Genomic DNA, 6,526 nt, shown 5'->3' with positions numbered 1-6,526 from the left:
AATATATGTTTGCTAGTAAAGAAAAAAAGAAAATCTAATCTGTCAATTATCAATAATGCAAAGTAATTTCAATAATATTAAAAAAAGCTCTGTTTTTAAAAGCAGCAAAAAGTTTTGTTGGGGAAGGGGGAAAGAATATACTTGTTAATGATACACACAGGCTGCCTGCCCTCTCTGCCTGCGTTTCACTGCTGTGCTAAGCTGCTTGCCGATGCTCATAACCAAACGCTTGCTGCACGTGGCTCTTGGCCTGCACTCTGGTTGGTATGGACCCCAACTTAATTTCCAGACTTTTCCTTCTCCCTTAAATCCCTCACTCTCCTATATATTTCTCTCACTAAATAAAATGCTTAAAAACTAAAAACTGAAAAAAAAATTCACAGTACTATTGTACTTCTTAATCCCAGAAATTATTCTATCAGATTCTTGGGTGAATATTAAATCTTGATTCACAATTCTTTGAAATGACAATAAGAATTGCTAACTGTATTCGACTAGTTTAGGAAAAAGATAATAATATATTCTCAATAGATTATTCTGAATAATCTTGATTTTATATATGGATGTGATGAGAAAATCATCTATGATTGCACTTTTTGTGAGAAAGTTATCATAAATTTATGAAAATTAAAATTATTTTTTGGGCCAGCACTGTGGCATAGCGGGTAAAGCCACTGCCTGTGGTGCCTGCATCCCATATGGGCTACGGTTTCAGACCCAGCTGCTCTACTTCCCATCCAGCTCTCAGCAATGGCCTGGGAAAGCAGAAGAAGATGATCCAAGCCCTTGGGCCCCTGGACTGATATAGGAAACCCGGAGGAAGCTCCTGGCTCCTGGCTTTGGATTGGCACTGCTCTGGCTGTTGCAGCCAATTAGGAAGTGAACCAGTGGATGAAAGATCTCTCTCACACTCTCTCTTTCTCACTCTCTGCCTCTCTGTAACTCTTCCTTTCAAATAAATAAAATAAACCTTTAAAAGTATTTAAAACTATGATAAGAGCATTTGGTATTTAAGTATGTTTGACCACAAAATATTTAGTAGAACTCTGCACTATATTTTTGGTATTCTGGCCTTCTATGGCAGCGCCATTATATAATGAAAAGAAATTTGAGGTGGCTGAGGTATCTTTTCCAAACACATTTTCTTGCCAGAGAAGTAATTCCTTGGCCCCTTTTTATTTGACTTGCTGTCTCTTTTCTGATTTCTTTTCAGGGCAATGAACAATGTGTCAGAGTGTGAGATACATATGAATTGAACCCAAAAAAGCAGAGTTATTATTAACATTCAATTGTAAAAATTTTGCATTGCATTTATTTAATTGGGTGCAAAAGGGATAATTAGAATTTGGCTCAAATCCATGGTTGACTTTTTTTTTAGTCAATACTCTAACATTCTAGACATTTCCTCAGAAATGAAAATGTGCATTTTTTAAGAAGAAAAATCACTCTACTAAATTTTTCCATTACAAATCATCAAAATGTGTTGGCTTTAAGACCTCAAACAAAATTAACATAAAAATTACATACACAAACTATAAACAGCTATAGTGTTTTTATTTGAGAAGATATAGCTTAGAAAGGGTGGTAAAATTATTTTCTGTTTTCATATATTTTGAAAAATAAAAATTAGCAAATTTCTTTGTAAGTAAGACAAAAATCATAGACAACTACAGAAAAAGAAAATGCTGCAATATTTTCATTTTATCACTTGTGAGGGAAAGTTGTATCCTACTGTTATTAAATGTTTAATGTAGCAACTGGCAGGTGTGTATAGTCAGGTATGTTTCAAATCTGTGAAACAGCTAATGTAACTTTCTCATTCATCTATTACAAAATGGGCAAATCATTGCTACTCTTCTGAAAATCCATTATTGTATTTTTCCTTTAAGTTAAGTTTGCCTGTGGCATGCAGTGGTTTTAAGATTAGTTCAATTTTTTTCTTGAGAGTAAAATAGACATTTTCATTTCATAGGAAAAATAAAGCTCAGCCTCTGGAACACTTAAGTTTGGGAGCAGGCATTGTGCTGCAGTGGGTCAAGCTTCTGTTCATGGCTGTCCTGCTAATCAGAATTCCTGGGATGGAATTCTGCCTCTGCTTTAGATCCCATTTCCTGCCAATGTGCATCCTTAGAAGCAGCAGACTAAGGATGTAAATACTTGGATCTCTCTCACCCATGTGGAGGACCAGGATGGAGTTCCTAGCCTCTAGCTTCATTCTGGCCCAGGCTCAGCTGTTGAAGGCATTTGGGGGAATGAACCAATGATTTGGGGATCTCTCTCTCTAGTGCTCTCTCTCTCTGTGTGTGTGTGTGTTTACCTCTATCTCTGCCTTTCACATAATAAATAAATAAACTGAGACAAAGAAGCTTGTTCATTAAATGGCAAGTGCATTGGAGAGTATTATTTGATATAACAAGGGCTTCCTTAAGCCTAAGAATGTACTCTAATAAACTGATCAGCTATTTCATTCCTTATGAAATTAACTCATTTCATTTTTGATCATCAATTAGTTGATTTAGTTCCTTCACTCACTATCCTACAAATTAAACTTGTACTCAAATGAAAAATAGAATTTGAAATTTGAAAGAATTCAATATGTAAACATTTAAAGTGGCAAATATTTTTCTAGTTATATGGTTTAGATTATATATTTTCAAACACTAGAAGAGATTACTTATTTTCAAACTCCAGACTGTTTAAGTATAAACCGTCTAGGTTGCTTCAAAAACAATAAGGCATTATCTCTAAAGGTTTTTTTCATGAGACTCAATAAAACACTCATTCTTATAAAGCACTCCTTATGAATCAAATGCAAAGGGCAAACCCACTAACAAAAAAAAAAACCTAAATAGATAATCATAATGTACCCATATTGAATATTAAAAACTTACATAAAATAATCTCTTAGGGAAAACATGAAGCTGAGCATTTGCATAAAATTTGTATTTAATATAAGGGCAGCTTTGAGCAAAACATTTAGATCTTCTTTCTCAAATATATGTGTGTATGTTGATATTGCAAAATCACTGAAGTTGCTACTTTCTAAAATGCTTATTGCTAGAAAAAATGGAAATATTGCTTGTATGACAAAGTAAATAAAGAACACATGGATGTTTGAAGGTAAGTAATGAATTAGTTATTAATCCATATTATTTCCACAGACTTACTGCATATTTAAAAGGCATAATAATCAATTATGACACTTGTTAGTAGTATACAATCTTTGATACTATATTTAAGTCTTCTGATCTATAAAGTCTGACCAAGCAAATCAATTGCACAGTGTAATAGTATTCTATAATGTTGTTTTGTTCCAACTGACTTGGACACCATATCCTAGAACACTGCAATGGAATTGAACACTGGAATTGAACACTAGAATGGAATTGAATGACAAAATTATCCAGAAAATAGCTTGCTGGATATTTACTGGAAAAACAGAGTCTGTATTCAAGGCTAGCAGTAATTCAATTTCTTGTCATTAAGACATTGAGTTAGCTACTTCTACTATTAGAAAGAATGCTGTTATTTACTCCTAAGATACATTTAAATGAGTAGATGATAGTCATCACAATATTTCTTCAAGTACAAATTTCTGTTTAAAATTTATTTTGCTCTTAGGTGATGTCTGGAGTAGAATATGAATGAAATATAAGAATAAATAAGTATTCCTAATTAGAAAGAGTGGGCATGCCAAATGCAGTGTAAGTTAATGTTCTTTTGGTTTCAGATAATATAATTTCATTCAATATATCTGACCAAAAATGAGATGTGCTATTACTTACCGAAGTATCTTACACAGTCCAATGGGAGCAAAACATCCATTTCTCACAATAAATCAGGAGTTATGTTCTCAATGTCTCACTCTGTTTCTCTGGAACCAAATAATCTTACATCCTCATATCAGTTTCCTTATTCCTTTTTACTTTGCCATTTCTCAGAATAAGATTTTCCTACCTTCTCACCTGAATGAGTTGCAAAATATGCTACTAGCTCCTATATTGACAATTTTCTTCTTCCTTCAAATTTTATGCTCCAAGGAATTGTTTTATAGAAAAATATAATTTTAAAATATATTTTCAGCTTGTGTTTTGACACCACTTAAGTCAAATGTTCCACATTCCTGCAGTTCAGGACATTCAACATTTATTTATTCAATAAACATTTATCTAGAATCAACAATGTGCTTGACACTCATCATAAATTTGGAAGAAAAGTATATGACAAGTTACAGTCAAAAAGATGAAATGTAGTAGGAAGAGAGGCAAGCAAGTAAACTACATATGATGTTATGTAATATGAGAATGTAGGAATATATCCCTAAGCTTTCTTATGTAATGAATGGAATCATGAGAAAGCTCATTTTGGAGATGGTAGAAGAACAAATATGGTATTTTCAGATGGACAAAATGAAAGATTATTTGATAGAGGAGAGAGAAGATATACAAGCAAACTGATTTGGAATATCATAATTTATGAGCCAAATGATAAGTTTTACACTAAGGAAAAGCATGAGATTCAAGTGGGAAAATGACAAAGAAATTGGCTGGATAAAAAGTCAAAAACCAGATAAGGAGTCTATTAGATATAGAAATACATAAGGAAAGTTACACCTGTTAGTCAACATCTTTTGTATTCACACCTATTACACATAAATTCTTTCCTGATGTCCCATGATTTTCCTTAAGATGATTCACCTGCATAATAGTAAAAGATTGGTTGTATGTATTTTGTGTTCAGGTTCAAATATATGTCTCAGTGTTGACTAGTCAGAGCACAGTATATTCCAAACCACATCAACTTTTTCAGATATTGCATCATCACACACACATACACACACACACATTTAGAGACCTTTTTCTGCAATCATTTTATAGAGGTTGGCATTCAAATAGCAATATTCCATCATGTTTAGGAAACTCTTGATTTATTTTAAAGTTGTGTGCCAAAAGAAGTGAGAATTTTTCCCTTTAGAAAGAAAAAACATTATTTTTTTAAAAAGTATACCTATATATAATTTCACAAATAAAATATCTGGCACACAACCAAAAATGATCACACATATGAGGAAGCAAAAAATGTGAGTGAAAAATATCAGAGAACAAAGAAAAAGCAATTAAAGGCGATCATAAGAAAAGTAATGTATCAAATGAAACAATTAGAAATTTCAGAGTAATTTTTTGATCAATGACCAAACGATTAAAGAAAAATTAAGAGTTTCAATAGAAAAAAAGAAATCATGGCGGGAATGACTTGTAAATTCTAGAATTCAAAAATAAAATAGCAAAGGACTGCATTTTATCATATCAAGTTAAGCCATCCTATGCTGAAGCCCCAATTCAAGTTCCAGTTGCTCCATTTCCTATCAAGCTCCCTGCCAACATCTTTGGGAAGGTAACAAAAATGATCTGAGTACTTTATCTCTACCACCCGTGTCGGAGACACATATGGTGTTTCAGGCTTCTAATTTTGGCCTAACCCAATGGCAGCCTTTTGGAGAGTTGAGCCAAATGGCTCTCTCTCTCTGTCACTGTGCCTTTCAAATAAATAAAATATTTTAAAGTAAAAATATGAATGAATAAATTAATAATAATTAATAAGTTAATAATCAGGAAATTTCTATATTGTTTTCGATTACTTGAAATGGTCATAAATATGATAACCTTTGTTGACTCATTTTAAATTCATTTTAAAAAATCAATTCCACATTATTGGAATAAGTATACTCTTTGTTGTGATATTATACTTGTTACTTGTGTTCAGATTCCACTTTTTAAAATTGTGTTTAAAATATGTACATCTATAATCATAAAGGATACTGTAATAAAATTTGTTACAAATATACACCATAACACAGAAGACCTTTACAAAATGACATTAAGCAAAAGAAGTCAACACAAAATGCTATAAAGTGGATAAATCGTTTTAAGTAAAATTATTTTATTCAGAGTGTGACTCAGGAATGATGTAAGGACCATAAATGTGAAGAAGGGAGGGAAGATGGTTGTCAGGAAATAGAGTTCCTAGAACGATGTGCACAGGGGTTTATTGTATTTCTCAAAATGTGTGTCAACTCAAGCTGTGTTTGTTTTGTGATAAACTGAATATTCATTTTGTTTTCTCTAGATGAGAAGTGGGAGTGGCAAGCACACAATTTGGTATGTGCAACATTTAAATAAAGTTTTAAAATATATAGTTTGATCATCTGAAAGTAAGTTTCTACTAGTTTAAGAATACACACACACACAAAAAAAATCTCACCGTTAATTCTAAAGTCCATCAATTTTGAGAAACACTCTCAACATGTATTTGAAGGTCAGTCTCTCTCTTGTTTCAATTCTAAACTCTGAGTTCAGGGAACCATCACCTAATACCAGAATGATTCCAACAGCTGGATTTGTATGTTTTAAGCTTATTCTCAAAGTTTGCTCATTTTTATAAAATAAGCTGGTAATATCTTTATCTTAACTTGTCATTTTGCTTGAAAGCCCTCAATATGCTAATCCTCCGCCTGCAGCACCAGCGC

This window comes from Oryctolagus cuniculus, chromosome 9 (genome assembly GCF_051225735.1).
Source record: "Oryctolagus cuniculus isolate XC-2025 breed Fujian yellow rabbit chromosome 9, ASM5122573v1, whole genome shotgun sequence".
Classification (NCBI taxonomy): domain Eukaryota; kingdom Metazoa; phylum Chordata; class Mammalia; order Lagomorpha; family Leporidae; genus Oryctolagus; species Oryctolagus cuniculus.
Note: the sequence above shows the minus strand (reverse complement) of the source record.